Source organism: Chelonia mydas, chromosome 9 (assembly GCF_015237465.2).
Source record: "Chelonia mydas isolate rCheMyd1 chromosome 9, rCheMyd1.pri.v2, whole genome shotgun sequence".
Lineage (NCBI taxonomy): Eukaryota > Metazoa > Chordata > Testudines > Cheloniidae > Chelonia > Chelonia mydas.
In genome coordinates, this window is record NC_057855.1 from 57793873 (window position 1) to 57811031 (window position 17159).

Consider the following 17159-nt stretch of genomic DNA (forward strand, 5'->3'; position numbering starts at 1 on the left):
TCCCTGCTTTGTTTGATTTACTTCTAAGTACTCAGGGGGACTGAACCTCCTCCAGTCTCCCCACACACTCCTCGAACGCTCACTCTCCATCTGCACCAGGGATGAAAGAACAACCCCCAGCCAAGCCTGACCTCCTCCTTGAAACTTCCCAGGATGCAATGGTGGGATGTGGTGGGGGGAGGGGGATAGGTGCTGGAGGACTCCCCTGTCTGTGATGTGTCATAATATCCTGCACGCAGCAGCTTAAAACCCCAGCTGACGCTGAGAACACTGGCAGGAAGAACGTGGAGGGCTGAGTCGGAGGGAACAGCGGACAGTTATTTTAGAACCAGGAAGCAGAAGTTCCCTCTCTAAAACAGATGCTGCTAAATCAAGAGCTGGCCGGGGTTTGCCTCAGTGATTCTCAGGGCGAGGGGAGGAGAGGGGCCTCCTTCCCTGAGCTCTGGGAGCTGAACTGGAAGCTGGGTTGTTAGCAGAGGAGTAATGCACAGCCAATGTCTCTTAGGGGAATGACATCCCCACAATAATGTCCCTGGACAACCTAGCCCAAACTCCCCATCCCATCGATTCCCACACAACAGAGGGATTTGTTAGCACGCCAGTTCGCCTCCTCTTTGAAGAATTATTCCTGCTGGGGCCTCAGTCACAAACCCCATTTTGTCAAGTTCACCCCTACGGAAGCCACTGCAAGGCCAATGACCTCAGCGGGGTTTCGCTGTCTTCCGCCCTGTAGCAAGTCTGGCCTAATGTCCTTAACAGCAACACATGTCAGCAGAGGCCAGTGAGGACAACACAATGGAAAGGGCTTACAAAGCAGGTTGTTATCTTACCAGAAAAAAGGCCTTGTCACAGGGCAGGGCAACCACACCCATATTCCCCCCTATGATCCAGCAAGCACCTCTGCTTCAGGCTCCTGGGCCATGCCCTCTCTTGAGTAGAGACCTGCGTCTCACTCCCTTCTGACCAACATATTTCCAGGCTGCACTGTGCCCTGCCTTCACTGTGTTCTCCCCAGCAGAGACAGCCTTACTTTCTCCTCAGAGGCAGTTACCAGCCTGAATGCCCACAGTTATAAACATCCCACAGCTCTTCCTATGTAAGCCTGCTTTATTCTTAAGGTAAAAGCACAACAGAGAAAACAAGTTAGATACAATGAAAGAACCTACATGCCTACTACCAAGCTTGCCAAAAATCACCCCACCCTAACATGAGCTCTGGGAGGAGCAGTCCGGCACTGGATCCAAAGGGCTTCCTTGTGGTTTCAACATCAGCACAACTTCAGCTCAGAACAAGCACCCAATGTTCTGGGGCCCCTAAGTCCTTCTAACCCTCCCCTAAGGATTGGGTCCATCCATGGAGCAAGGATCCTGTCTATTTGCTGGACCAGGAAGAAGGCCTAGAGCCAGTTTAAAAGCAGGGTATTTATCCAAAAATCCTTTCTTTGTCTGTTGGTCTCTGGAGAATCCAGTTTGAACAAGTGGATGCGAACCTCTCCAGGGGGCTGATGACTGGAGGAAAGATATTAGCAGTCCTCTCCTCCTAGAGAAGTTACACACAATTCCACAATAACATACATGGTTGCATTTTTAATAGAATGGGCCCCAAAGGTATTAAACCTAATTCAATAAGGTTTAACTTAATTCCATAAAGTTTGTCCAAGATATTGCAAGTCTGTCACAGGCCTGATCTACACTTAAAATGTAGATTGTACATCGATGGAAGAATGCTTCCAGTGACCTCGCTATTGTCACTAAGGGAGGCAGATTACCTACAACATCGGAAACATCCCTTCCACTGCTGTAGGAAGTGTCTACACCAGTGGTCACCAACCGGTCGATCACGATCGACAGGGCGATCCCAGAGGAACTCCCAGTCGATCCCAATCTCTGGTGGCTCCCGGTCAGTGGTGCAGCATGGCTGCCGCTAAGGCAGGCTCCCTGCCTACCCGACCTCATGCCACTCCTGGAAGCTGCCAGTGCAGCCCTGCAGTTCCGGGGGAGGGGGGACAGGGGTCTCCCTTTGCGGGCTGCTCCTGCCTGCAAGCACTGCCCCTGCAGCTCCCATTGGCCAGGAACGGGGAGCTGTGGCCAATGGGAACTGCAGGGGCAGTACTTACAGAGGGGGCAGCGCATGGAGTCACGTGCTCCCCGCCCCAGGGGCCGCAGGGACACATTGGACCCTTCCGAGAGTGGTGTGGGGCCAGGGTAGGCAGGGAGCCTGCCTTAGCAGCAGCCACATTTCACTGCCAACCGGGAGCCGCTGCAGGTAAGTGTTGCCCTGCGGGAGGCCGCACCTCAACCCCCAGCCCTGAGCCCCCTCCCGGAGCCAGCACCCAATACCCCCTCCTGCACCCCAAACCCCAGCCCTGAGCCCCCTCCCAGAGCCAGCACCCTGTAGCCCCTCCTGCACCCCAACACTCTGCCCCAGCCCAGAGCCCCTTCCTGCACCCAAACTCCCTCCCAGAACTTGCACCCCTCACCCCCTCCTGCACCCCAGCACCCTGCCCCAGACTCAGCCCAGAGTCCCCTCCCACATTGCGAACCCCTCAGCCCCAGCCCAGAGCCCGCACCCCCTCCCGAACCCCAACCTCCTACCCCAGCCCAGTGAAAGTGAGTGAGGGTGAGGGAGAGAGAGTAACGGGGTGGGGGAGGGAATGGAGTGAGCGGGGCGGGGCTTTGGGGAAGGGATATGGCCTCGGGGAAGGGGCGGGGTAGACCCTGGGTTGTCCTTAAATTCAAAAAGTGATCTTGAGCATTAAAAGGTTGGAGACCCCTGGTGGTATAACTGTGCGGGTGTAGCGCCAGTAGAGTACAGATGGCTAAAGACCCTGCCGCTAGACAGCCCATGTGAGAATGGGATCAGAAGCCCTTCGCCTCTACGGGCTGCTGGGTGTATCCTGCCCAGTCAACGAGCATGGGCAGCAGGTATCAAAGGCCAGGGCAGGCTAAGCCTTCCTAACCCAGGCCGTGGCCCTGCCCATGCTCCACTCCGAGGTCCCATTCCCTCCCCATCTCCCCTGAAGCTGGCGGAGGCTCAGCTCCAGCCAGCGGCCTGGAGCTCAGGCCCGTCAAAGGCCAGGGACTGGGACAGCCCTGGGTGGCTCGGGCTGGACCAGGGGTCGGGCCAGCAGCCCGGCACTGGGGCCAGCGGCTCAGCCCGGCACTGGGACCGGCCGATGTAGCTGAGGCCAGTCGGCCGGTGGCTCAGGGCCGATGGGATGGGAGGGCCAGGACTCCTCCAGTGGGAAGGAGGGGCTCGGGGTTCCTCTGGACACATGGGGCCATGAGCAGAAGGGGCAGGGTCAACGGGTTAGCCTTCCCGAAGAGGGGTGTCACCCCCCAGCCCATGTCATCAAGGACAGAGTTTGCAGCATCCGCGCCCACAATCGAGGCCACATTTTCAGAACTACTCAGCACCCAACATGCACTCAATGTGCTCATCATCATCAAAGCTAATCCCCAAGGGACAGAACCTCCTTGCAGATGGAGGGCCTCTCGGATTGAGCCCTTCTAAAAATCTGGCAATGAGTGTCACCTTGAGAATGGAGCTCTTTTGAAAATCTGTCCCTGGAATGATCAAATGTCATAGCAGACTATTGGCTTGTTAGTGGCCAATGTGAAATGAGGTGGGGTGGGGATGGAATCTCGGTCCATTTCCTCAGTGGAGCAGTATCACTGGCACAGCTAGTTGGGACTTTTCCATTGAATTGTCCTTTTCTAGAAGAAAATGCAATTTCCACAAACATCAAGATCTTCCTTAGGAAAATGTAAATTTTGCCAAAATTTTTTGGTTTTCCCTCAGGAAAATCTAAACAGAAGGTTTTATGTGGGGTTGGGTTGATCCAAAGTGAAACATTTCTGTTTGGGGAACCAAATCAAACCGTTTTGTTTGGAGTCAGATGGACTTTAATCTGCATCCACCTCATGTCCCCGTTCTCCTTTATGGGCTGGCCTCTTTGGCAGGACTACATCTCCCATGATGCACCACCATCTCCTCTGGGATGAACCAAAGTGGTGCATCATGGAAGTTGCTATGGCAATAATGTGTTGACAGCCTCAGCAGAGAGGCAAAGAGTCAGCAGGGCACTGAGTCTCACAGGTTCTGAGTACTCGTGGCTCTAACCCACGCCTATGGCAGCAGCAGGTGCTCAGCAACTCAGGACATCAGATGCATAGAAACTAAATCTCCCATCTGGGTCAGGGCGGCAGCGTTTTGGCAAGGTATTGGTCCTGATGATGCCCCTGCTCTTCCTGCTTTGTGGCCTTCCGTCTCCAGAGCTGTCTGTCTGGCACTAAATCCAATCTCAAACAGCCTCAAACACAAGGAAGCAAACACTGAATTTCTAGCTGGTTTCTTCCTTGTTTATTCTTTACGTGTCATGTAAAACAGGCAGCGCCTCTTGAAGGGCAGCTGCAGCCATTTGACTGCAGTTCTCTCGCTGGAGAGCAGCAGTGAAACCAAGTGATCCACCCTGATTTTCTGGCACCTTGCCCAGTGCTCCATGGTGACATTACACAGACATGCGACAAGGTCACGCATCCTGCTGTGCCCCATTACAGGTCCCAACTGCGAAAGCATGGCAGACGCCACTAACAAACTGGACCATCCATCCCCACACCTGGTGCATTGCCATTGACTGCAGTGGAGTCACACCAGAGATCAAATTCAAAACAGCAGGATTCCAGACTAGGAAGCAACCTGAGGCAGCAGGAGGGAGGGAGAAATTAAAAGCCCAACCTGGCAATTCAGACGCCTATTGATGGATAGGCTGCAAGACCCAAGGACTCGAGTAAAAAAGGCTCAGTCAGCATAAATGCTTCACTTCAGTGGTTGCTCAGAGCTACTCATGGGATGAAACCAACCACAGAAAATATATGCTGAACAGCAGGAAAAACTTCCAAACGGTGAGCGAGATCCAGAGATTCAGAGGGTAAAATTCTCCACTCACACCAATACCTATGCGCAACTGCAGCAGCATACGGGGCTGTGAACCGCTAGCCGATAGCTGGGGGAGAATTCCTGTCGTGCTATAAGCACAGCATGAGCAGCACTACGCTGACTTCCAGCACTGGGGCATGCCTGGGCGTATGATGGGAGTCCCTGCAGCTAGGGGGATTGTTGGCAGCTCTGGGCTGTGGAAACCCTATTGCTTGGAGTTTAAAACACATGGCTGGACAAATACTCTAGCAACTGTGCTGTGCTGGAGGGAACAGTCCCACATGGGCCTACTTGGAGATGGGCTAGGAGGCCTGACAGGTCTTTCCCATTACTAACTCCTAAAGTTTGTCTTTGGGAATCATAGAAATCCTAACAAATCTAAAAAACCCTGGCCCATCTGTTTGTATATCACCTGCCCAGGGACATTACTGGCTCAGCAGGTTGAGCTAACAGGTCAAATCCAGACCCTAGCTACAAAGCTGGAGAAAATACCTTTTGGGGGATGCATGGCACAACCTTCAGCCCCGAAATATCTGGGAGGAGTTGGGTGTGGCCATTCCACGTAATCTACCCAGGCCCTTGCACCCTTCTGCATTAGCACTCAGAAGGGAGGGGAGCCTGCACCTCAACAGGGCAGGAGGAGAGGGGATTCCAGCTCCATAATGTACTCCCTTCTCCCCTTGCAAGCAGGGCTCTAGCTCCATGGAGTCTGAGGTGCTGTTAACGTCTGGTGACTCCCAGTGCTGTGGAAAGCACCAGTCAGCTGCAGCCTAGCAGTGCCAGTCCCATGCAGATGCCCAGCCCAGGGGCTAGAGGAGGGTTCCATAACCAGCCTGTAGAGGATTTCTGTGTATGGTCCTTGCTTCCAATGTACCCTTCCACACGGGTCTCTGAGGATTTGCGGATGCTGAACCCCAACTCCCAAGCAAAGCATCCTAGGAACCGAGATGGGAAGGAACTGGAATTTCCAGTGTCTCTGGAAATTTTACAGTTTTGAAATTAGTTTCAGTTCCAAGTCAGAACAAAACCAAAGATTTCAAAACTTCCCATGAAATGCCATTTTCAAAAATATTTAGTTTTGGGTCAGTTAGAACATTTCATTTCGATTTTGACTTTTCGCTATTTTATAATGTATAATGGAATATAAAAAAAATGAAAAGCAAACAAAATCAAAACCATTCTGTTCTGGATGTTTTTTCCTAAAAAATTTTCATCCAAATCAGCCTTTCCTGTGGAAGGTTTCAAGGTGAACAAAATGGCATTTTTCCATAGAAAACATGTTCCGTTGGAAAATCTGCAACCAGCTCGACCAAGGAAACTCTGAAGTCACCTCTGCATTCCTGCATTAGGAAGGAATTTGGCCCCATGATTGTTTTAATGGGGGGGCGGGGAGGAAACAGTATTTTATTTCTGAAATAAATCAAAACCCATTGGAGGTGCGTTTGGAAGTCACTGCTCAGCCACTTGTACTAATTTTCATACGAACAGAACCACTGATAGATCCTCACCTCGCCACTCTCAAGTCAACTTTACAAAGCTAGGCCAGTACCATAGGTGGGGAAACTAAGGCACAGAGAAGGCAAATGATTTACCCAAAGTGCCAGGACAAGCTATTGGCAGAGATTAGATGAGGTTTCCTAGACACCCAGTCTCTTTGTACTGGCCACTAGCTAATGCAGCTTCCTTCTGCCTTTATTCCATGGGTAATTTGCCTTGATTTCAGCCTCAGGGCACATCCCCACTGTGATAACACCTAGATCTTACTTGGCACTTGTCATCAATCAATCTCCAAGTGCTTTACAAAGCAGGTCAGCATCATTATCCTGATTTTACGGATGAGGAAACTGAGGCATGGAGAGGGGAAGTGACTCACTTGAGGTCACCCAGCAAGAGGACTAGAACCCATATCTTTGATTCCCCGTCCAGTGCTTTAGCTACTAGACCACACTGATGGAGCAGTCCTCCTGCTTAAAACTGGCTTTGCCTATCTGCACGGTAGGTTGCAACTCTGCAGTTATGCCAGTAGCTGTAGGCAGGGCAAATTCTCTAGGACAGAGGAGGGCTGAGGCTGCCTTCTCAGGGAAGCATTGTGTTCCTTTAGAAGTGCCTGCACAGCTCCCGTGTCCTCCTGCCAAGTAAAGTCTGTGACTGTGTGATGAAACCTTGCTGGTCCTAAGCCAAGCCTCCTGCATTCTGAGCAGGGGCGCCAGCGGCCTTCCCAGGAGAGAACAAAGTGAGGGTGGCGGGGAGAGGGGGCTATAAAAATCGGGAGCTCCCTGACAGCTGTCCCACCTGCAGAGTCCACGCCCAGAGGTTCAGGCTGTGTCTCCAAGCACAGAGGGCAGATGCCTTGATACTAGACTCTCAGCATGGTGCCAGAGGGCTATTTACTGTAACTCTTGTGCCACACCTAAGCAGCGAGACAATGGAGCTGTGTTCATAGAGGGCACAGAAGGGACCTACCAAGGGTAGGTCATGCCTGACTAATCTAATCGCCTTCTATGATGAGATTACTGATTCTGTGGATGAAGGGAAAGCAGTGGATGTATTGTTTCTTGACTTTAGCAAAGCTTTTGACACGGTCTCCCACAGTATTCTTGTCAGCAAGTTAAAGAAGTATGGGCTGGATGAATGCACTATAAGGTGGGTAGAAAGTTGGCTAGATTGTCGGGCTCAACGGGTAGTGATCAATGGCTCCATGTCTAGTTGGCAGCCGGTGTCAAGTGGAGTGCCCCAGGGGCCGGTCCTGGGGCCAGTTTTGTTCAATATCTTCATAAATGATCTGGAGGATGGTGTGGATTGCACTCTCAGCAAATTTGCGGATGATACTAAACTGGGAGGAGTGGTAGATACGCTGGAGGGCAGGGATAGGATACAGAGGAACCTAGACAAATTGGAGGATTGGGCCAAAAGAAACCTGATGAGGTTCAATAAGAATAAGTGCAGGGTCCTGCACTTAGGACGGAAGAACCCAATGCATAGCTACAGACTAGGGACCGAATGGCTAGGCAGCAGTTCTGCGGAAAAGGACCTAGGGGTTACAGTGGACGAGAAGCTGGATATGAGTCAGCAGTGTGCCCTGGGTGCCAAGAAGGCCAATGGCATTTTGGGATGTATAAGTAGGGGCATAGCGAGCAGATCGAGGGACGTGATCGTTCCCCTCTATTCGACATTGGTGAGGCCTCATCTGGAGTACTGTGTCCAGTTTTGGGCCCCACACTACAAGAAGGATGTGGATAAATTGGAGAGAGTCCAGCGAAGGGCAACAAAAATGATTAGGGGTCTGGAACACATGACTTATGAGGAGAGGCTGAGGGAACTGGGATTGTTTAGTCTGCAGAAGAGAAGAATGAGGGGGGATTTGATAGCTGCTTTCAACTACCTGAGAGGTGGTTCCAGAGAGGATGGTTCTAGACTATTCTCAGTGGTAGAAGAGGACAGGACAAGGAGTAATGGTCTCAAGTTGCAGTGGGGGAGGTTTAGGTTGGATATTAGGAAAAACTTTTTCACTAGGAGGGTGGTGAAACACTGGAATGCGTTACCTAGGGAGGTGGCAGAATCTCCTTCCTTGGAAGTTTTTAAGGTCAGGCTTGACAAAGCCCTGGCTGGGATGATTTGATTGGGGATTGGTCCTGCTTTGAGCAGGGGGTTGGACTAGATGACCTCTTGAGGTCCCTTCCAACCCTGATATTCTATGATTCTATGACTGCTGTCAAAGGATGGGTGGGTCCATTCTGAGGCTCATCAGCTTTTATATTAGGGACTTCACATGCAGACACCTACTGACACAGCAGGGCACGAACACAGCAATTTCTCACACACACACACACACACACAATCAGCTCCAAGATAACACACACACTATCAGCTCCAAGATAATGTGCCCAAGGTGATAGGCACATTATAAATGCTGGAGACAGATTAGCTATTAAATCTTTAATCTTTGCTTTGACCTGCATCTGTCCTAATGGATGAATAGAAATGGCTTGTTGGTTGAATTCGCAAGAACTAAAACGCTGCAGCTGACCTGTCCTGTGCTCTCCTGCACTCAAAGGGCCAAATTTTAGGGCTTCCTTAGGTTGTTTTTTGGGCACTGCTGTGCTGACCACTCCACCACTGGCCCTTCAACTACCCTGCAGTCCACGGGCCCCCACATGCCACTAGGCATCTGGTTTTTGATCGGAACGCCCAGTCGAAAAGGGACCCTCGCGGCTCCGGTCATTACTGCTGACCGGGCCATTAAAAGTCCAGTCGGTGGTGCACCAGGGATAAGACAGGCTCCCTGCCTGCCCTGGCTCCGTGCAGCTCCCAGAAACAGCCAGCATGTCCCTGTGGCCCCTAGGCACAGGGGCAGCCAAGGAATCGCCGCAATCTGGCCCCGCCTCGGGTACTGGCTCTGCAGCTTCCAATGGCTAGGCACTACAGCCAATGGGAGCTGTGGGGGTGGCAACTGTGAGTGCGGGTAGCACGCACTGCGCAGAGCCACCTGACCGCACCTCCGCCTAGGGGCCACATGCCGGCCACTTCCAGGAGCAGCACGGAGCCAGGGCAGGCAGAGAGCCTGCCTTAGCCCCACTGCACCGCCGACAAGGATCCGCCTGAGGTAAGTGCCACCCAGCCGGAGCCCACACCTCGAAACCCCTTCCTCAGGTTGAAACCCCTTCCCGCACCCAAACTCCCTCCCAGAGCCTGCACCTCCTGCACCCCAATCCCCTGTCCCAGCCCTAAGCCCCCTCCCACACCCAAACTCCCTCCTGGAGCCCACACCCCCTCCTGCCCCACCAACCCCTTGCCCCAGCCCTCAGTCCTCTCCTGCACTCCAAACCCCTCAGCCCCAGCCCAGAGCCCCCTCCTGTACCCCAAACCCCTCATTCTGGCCCCACCCCAGAGCCCACACCCCCCAGCTGGAGCCCTCACCCCCTCCTGCACCCCAATCCCCTGCCCCAGCCCAGTGAAAGTGAGTGAGGGTGGGGGAGAGGGAGCGACAGATGGAGGGAGGCTGTAGTGAGTGGGGGCAGGACCTCAGATAAGGGGTGGGGCAGAGGCAGGGCCTCGGGGGAAGGGGCGGGGCAATGGTGTTCGGTTTTGTGCAATTAGAAAGTTGGCAACCCTACATGCCACCATGGCTCCAGTGTTCTTCACCTGATGTGCCGGCCACTGGAGGGAGCAAAGCAGTTAACAACCTAAATGATGATGGAAACGCAGCCGCCATCCTGCACAGCCTTGCTGGATGGGAAGGGTGAGATTTTCAAAACTGTATACTCTCTGGGACAGTGACCATCTGTTTGTCCTGTGTTTGTACGGCATCTAGCACAGGGGGGTCTAGGGCCACAACTGGGGCTTCTACAGTAATACAAATACACTACAGTAATACAGATCAGACATAAGAAATAAAACTGGGAACCACCTTTACTGATTGGCTTCTGCAGTGCAAAACAGCCATAAACCAGTTTAGCTGCCCAGTTAAGTCTGGTCAACTGCTTCTTTAATCATCAGAGCAGCGCAAAACATCCCGAGTATCAAGAAATCTGACCCTTGATGGCCATATGATGTTCTCAGAATAACTACACATGCAAATGGGTATTTATCAGTGCAACCAAACACATTTAAACAAAATTTGCATTTCCAATTGCCTGCTTAAACCTGAGTCCGTATATCTCAAGAAGTGGCACATTTTGCAGATACAACATGGAATGGCGGCATTTTTCAGTGTTCTAATTAAAGTAAGGGGCTGAGCCTCCGGACTCCTGGGTTCTTTTCCAATCCCTGCCCCGACTTGCTGTGGGACCTTGGGGAAGTCACCTATGGGCCTCAGTCACTAAATGGGGACAATAGCACTTACCCCCCTTTGGGAAGTGCTTTGAACCCATGAATGGGAGACCCTAGAAGTGCAAAGCCGTCACTATTATTTATATCATTATCTTGTTCAGCATCCTAGAGACCCACCACCTCCCTGTCTCCCTTTGCTTTGACATGCAATCTACACATCAAGCCGCTAATCATTTTAGCAACAGAGCCTTGCAAATACCATATAGTCCTTCAAACTCGCTAGTCATTCAGTTACCAGTGCTTGTAGGTGTATTTCCAACATTCCTATAGTGAGTCAGCTGCACTCCTTGAGTCATATCAGCATTAACGAAGCAATGACAGACTCAGATCCTTACTTTGGTTGGCAGGTCTCCATGGAGAGATGGCTCAAGACACATTCAATTGGCAGCACAGACAGTGCAGCCTCAATCCCATCCAAACAGCTTCCCAGTCAGAAAAATGCCCTTTGGCCAAAAAGTCCCTTCCAGGAAGTGACTCTGGCTCAATTCGCCGCTTCGCACAAACGGGCAAGGAGAGCATGGCACTGACTTTTGACCCCTTAGTCGGCACTGTTATGGCTTGGAGAATGGGGGTTGATTCAGCCAGGGAACACTGGGAATAGAGAAATCTTGCCGGCTGGAGCACCCTCCCCCTGCCCCTTGAGGCTTCTCTGCAAGGTGAAAAACCTGATATTTTTTAAATTCAAACCTAAACCTGGTGTTTAAAACAGCTCCTGCCCTGCAGTCACCTCCTTTTGTGCCACCAGAATGGGGCCAGTGACCGTAAAGCTGCCCTCAGCTCCGTATCAGTACTCCTCGGCCGGCTCCTCCCCCGTGGGGTGGACTGTGCTCCCATGCAGCCCTATCCACTTGTGGAGTATTACAGACTGCACAAGGTAGAATAGCTCCTGGGCTTCGCCGGGCACTGGTTCAGCCCCTGGCCAGGGCCGGTGTCAGAGAGAAATCGTTACCGCTTGCTGCCACGCTTTGCTGCAAGGAGCTCTGCAAAGCCACAGCTGAGGACTGAGCCAACAATGGGAAGTCGCTCTGCAAAATGCAGCGGAAACAAACAAATCAGTCGTTTCCCTTTTATGAATGTGGGGGAGGGTTAGTGCCACAGTGGGCAATGAGAATGGAAGAAATGGCTACTCCAGGGCATGGCTTGAACTTCCTCTAACACCCTCGTAAGAGCAGCTGGGCATCTGTTACTGCCAGCTCCCAGCCTCAGCTCTTCAGCCCTGGAGAGGGACCTGGGCAAGAAAGCAGCAGGTGTTATTGTTAGCGCACATATCCCTAAGCCTGGCTCTGGGTATACACACATCATCTCCCACCTAGACCCCTGTGCCACATACGTGCATTCACACACACATCACTTCCCTGCCCAGACATCCATCCCACATACGTGCATTCACAGCCATTGCCTCCCTGCCCAGACACACATACCACATATGTGCATTCACACACACACTACCTCCTGCACAAACATACATGCCCACATACGTGCATTTACACACCTATTGCCTCCCTGCCCGGACACGCATGCCCACATATGTGCATTCACACACCCACTGCCTCCTGCACAAACACGCATGGCCACATATGTACACTACGTAGGCTTATTTGGCTATATATCTGTCAACATTTCATGGGAATTTGACTTTTTTTTTGCCAACCCATTCCCTTACCCTTAAATGTTAGAAGAGGGGGGAAAGATGTGGATCACTGTATCAGACTGGCAACTGCTGCATTTACTGTCCCAGCATCACAGATGTTAGAGGTGGAAGCAGCCTTACGGGGCACCCAGTCATCTAGTCAAAGATACTTCACTTGCCCACAGAACTGCTGTGAGGATTACACCATCGAAAATTAAAAGCACAATTTAAATGCTAGTATCACCATCTGATTCACTCAAGGACCAGGGCTGGACTGTCTCTACAAGCTACTCTCCAGAGCCTTGGCTAGTCCTGGTTTTAAATGACTCAAGAGACTGAGGCTTCCACCACTTCCCTTGGGAGGCAATCCCCCAGCTCACAGATCTATTGCTGGTGGGAAGAAAGGCCTTTTCTCAACACCCTCCTAGTCTTGCAAGGCAGGTCAGTGGAGTCAGGCTCTAGTCGATAACCTAAACAACATTTAAAGGGCTAGCACTCCTGCCTGAAATGGTGAGCCGATTGCCAGCAGGAGGCAGAGAGCAATACAGAATAATGTGCAATGCAGGGTTTTACATCTGGCTTCTGCATTGGTCAATGGTCCAGGTGTCTCCAGCCATGGTCTGCTCCACCATGGCTATTCCAAAGGTCTGTGCTAATGCTTGAGAAACTAATGGCCACTCATTGGTACAAAAGGCACATGCCCTGGATCGGCTCCCCCGGGGAAATCTGAGGAACATGCAAATATGCAGAAGGCACACACTCCCCCTTCCCCCATCCCAGTCTGGCTGGCAGTGGAAGAGATTTCTCTCAGCCCTTCTGCACAGATACGCTCTGGAGGAATGCACATTTCAGCCCCAAGAAGGAGCTAAATATAGTCTCTGCACAATCTCTGCATGCCTGTGGACATGTAGGTGAGAAACAGAAAGAAGGGACCGCCGCGCTCCTGTGCGGCCATAGGAGTGTATTTGTGAGTGGTGAGCCTGTATGTCTGGGGTCTAGCGTACATCGGGGTGCCTATGTTAGTGTGGATCTGTGGGAATGATGCATGGAGATGTAGGAAAGGAAGATGGGGTATCTGGGAGTCGTGTGTATGTGTGAGAAAGAGTGTGTGAACCTGGGAGCTCTGTGGGTGTGGGTGTGCACGCACACGTACACACCAGTGAGGTGCATGTGTTTGTGCACGTACATACCCGGGGAGGGTTGTGTGTGTGTGTGTTTTGTACCTCGGATGGGGAGCTGTGTGAAAATGAGTGAGAAAGAGTGAGTGTATGTGTGTACCTGGGAGCTGTGTGTGTATGTGTATAAGAGAGACAGACATAAATATTCACCTCCCTAATCTGTCCATGTCAGATGGTGACATTATACCAATATCCAAACCTTGCTCTTTGGCGCCGTCAGCCAACGCTGCTCTCCTCCTGCACGTAGCTACGCTCCCGGGACTGGGTCTGCCTCGCAATTCATGGTTTCTGAGCAAGTGAGTCAAAGGCAGGACGAGTTGCAAGTTGGAGTCCCAGGAAGCTGCACTTACTATCCCAGCCCAGGGAAGCCCCAGCTCAAACCAAAGTATCAATGGACCAACAGCATGGCTGCATGCAAATGAGCAGCTCCTGCCTTTCCTGTCATGCAGGTGAATGAGGAAGTGAGTCAGGGAAGCTGCAGGTGGCCTTGGTTTGTGTGCTTAGCAAAGATAAAAATAGATCTTGGGAGGAAAGGAAACACAAGCTGGGGAGTGAGACTTGCTCCAATAAGAGTGGGCAGAGAATCTGAGTCAACCACTCCTTACACCATGCAGATTCACTGGCCTAATGAATCTTAGTCTAGGTGTGAAACCCTCCCTTCACCTCAGTAGTGCGAGAAAAACGCAGCCATCAACCAACTAAAGGTCCGTCTGTATTAATGAACAATACTTGGCACTTTGAAACCATTTTGATCCAAGGATGAGCAAGTCCTGTATCAACTGCAGCAAATTAAAGGGTAGTTTTACTCAGAATCTATAAAACTCAGATTGGGGGCAGGGCCCTCTGTATTAACGCAATTTCACAACCGCAGACTCAGTATCATTAATGCATATGAAGTTATCAGAATTGTGTAGTATGGTTGTCACTAAAACATGCTGTAAGTTGGGGGAATCAGCCAGATATTAGGTCCCCAGAGGCAACAGCAAGGAAAGTAACCAACACCCAGGTGGGGTGTGAAACAGTCCATCAACAGTCATTGTCCAGCAAGGGAGCTACAATGCAATGACTCACCTGCATGAGTCCCCACCAGGGGAATTGCTCAATCTTGCTGAGAGAGACTCAGCAATGCCCCACAGACATGCCTGGACTTGTGTTCTACAAGCACATGGACCGAGAGTATAAAACAGATAGAGTGGACACATACTGGGCCCTTCTCCTGCCCCCACCTTCGCTGCAAGCAGCCAAGACACTGAGAAGAAGACAAGACTCCAACACAGAAGATTGGCCCAGGTTTAAGAAACAAACCTGTATACTAAGGACTGCAATATCCAGTGGGGTGAGAAAAACTGCTTAATCTAATTGCTGCCCAGTCTAATAGGGTTGAGAGTTTAGACTGCATGCTTGTATTTTATTTTGGTAACCATTCTGATGTGGGACTGGAGATATTGTCTAGTGTCATTCACTTGCAAGTAGCTGGGAGCAGCTTACATGCTAGAGGCTGTGCGTGAACAGCCCAGGAGTGGGGGCTCTCACAGCAGAGCAGGGTAAGGCTGGCTCCCAGAGTCAAGGACTGGAGTGGCCTAACAGATCACTGGTCCAGACAACACCAGAGGGGAATGTCACACTCACCCACTCATCTCACTCCCTAAGTCCTCAGCTCCCCAGGGTACCATGTAGCCAGCTGGCTGGTTCCCCTGCTCCCCACTCCCCAACTCCCCTAGCTATATGGTGCTAAGCAGCTGGCCAACCAGCGCCCAATGTCCTCAATCTCCTGCTGTCCATCTCCCCAGGCTGCTTGACCGCCAAACCAGCTGGGTCCTTGGGGTCCAGGCACTCCAGGCAGCTTGACCGCCAGACTGCCCGACAACATTGTTTTGTTTGAGTGCAGTTATGGAACAAAAAACCTTACATTTCTAAGCTGCACTTTCATGATAAAGAGATTGCACTACAGTACTTGTATGAGGTGACTTGAAAAAATACTATTTCTTTTGTTTATCGTTTTTACAGCACAAATATTTCTAATCAAAAATAATGTAAAGTGAGCACTGTACACTTTGTATTCTGTGTTGTAACTGAAATCGATACATTTGAAAATGAAGAAAAACATCCAAAAATATTTAATAAATTTCAATTGATATTCTATTGTTTAACAGTGCAATTAATTGCAATTAATTTTTTTGCGTTAATTGCATGAGTTAACTGCGATTAATCGACAGCCTAGTTAAAACCCCTTCCCAAGTGGTACAAGCTAAGCCGAAAACAGGCCACGCTGATACCGGAATAAGTGTCCCTAGAGGTGATATACTGGTAGAACTACATCGGTTTAAATTCATACCATGGTTTTTACTGAAAAGACATTCTTATGCAGACAAGACCGGAGTAGCTCTAAACCCTAGACCACTAGCAGCAAACAGAGGTTGTCGTTTAACTCAAGCAACAGCGGGCCTGAGGTTTTGGTGTGGGAGGCTTTGAGATCTTTTGTCATTGCTGCACGTGTAGGGCGTTACTGGTGACTCTGCTGTCTGAGCCTACAGATTCATTCCAATTTCCTTTGGTCCCTGATACCTAGGGTGTGTCCACACTGCAATCGGAGGTGTGACTGTAGCATGGCTAAAAATAGCAGTGTGGCTGCAGTGGCCCGGCTGTGCAAGGACATACTCACATTGCTAGCCCAGCCAAGCCAAGAAAAGTACATTGTCACCATCAGGTTGTTACCTAAAAATGCTGCCTGTCTGCAACCACCATGCAGCGCCTTGCAGGCAGCTGAGGAATCGCTACATGCAGCTAAATCCCACTAGGCTGGATGCAGCTTCCACAGTCACCATGCCCCAGTGCAGCAGCCCCGGTGTAGGCTTTGCCGTCACCATCCATGGGAGCACTCGCTTGATTCTCCAGCTGGCTTCATTTCCACACTGCGTCAAAGGCTTGGCAGGGATGCCACTGCCCTGCCCTGGAGGGATCTCCTGCCGCATCCGCAGGCCAGGTCTTTGGAGCAAGCCCCCAGAGAACCAGTCCCAGGTCTGATACCAGACTCAGCACATGTTGGGATGGGGGATTTTGGAGGGGCTGGTCCATTCTGTGCAGACAGACTGATGGGACGGATGAGTTTGATAAAGCCCCCATTCCCTGGGTGAATGGGATCCAATCCACTAACTGCCTAGGTGACCAGCCATCTCCCCTTCCCCAAGGCAGCCCCGTCTGATTCTGTTGCCAGCCATAAGGCTGCTCCCACCCTGAGGGACAGTCTGTGGGCATGCACATCAGTGTCAATATTCCTCCTAGGTAGCAGCAGTGTCCTCCTTGCCCCATGCTGGCACTCAGCTCTCGGAGGGCTCTGCAAGGCGATCCAATTCCATACCTCATAGTTGGGAGCCATGCAAAGCATGCCTAGAAAATAAGTCCACGAACAAGGTTCCTAGAGGGAGAGGATCTGCTCCAGAGCATCACGACTGGTCATCAGCACCCCCTCCTGGCTGCATTCAGACTTGCCTAGGTGCTTGGGGCCATGTCTCCATGCACTCACAGAGCGGGTGGAGCCCATGCAGCGGCAGTACTATCTCCCATGACACACTGCTCCGTCCACG

The 17159-nt window shown here is 51.3% G+C and overlaps 1 protein-coding gene across 15 annotated transcripts in view; it reads right to left on the bottom strand.

Moving 5' to 3' along the window:
* The window catches only part of DGKK (diacylglycerol kinase kappa), a 152887-nt gene that overhangs the window by 80025 nt on the left and 55703 nt on the right, over positions 1 to 17159 (bottom strand). Inside the window, exon 1 of one of the 15 annotated variants that reach the window (XM_043522406.1) lies at positions 13775 to 13916. The exons of 13 other annotated variants lie outside the window; for them this stretch is intronic. The gene's annotated coding sequence lies outside the window, so the exon portion shown is untranslated. Of the gene's footprint in view, positions 1 to 13725; positions 13745 to 13774; positions 13917 to 17159 lie in introns of those variants that run through there. One more of the 15 variants, XM_043522405.1, reaches the window with a different exon arrangement.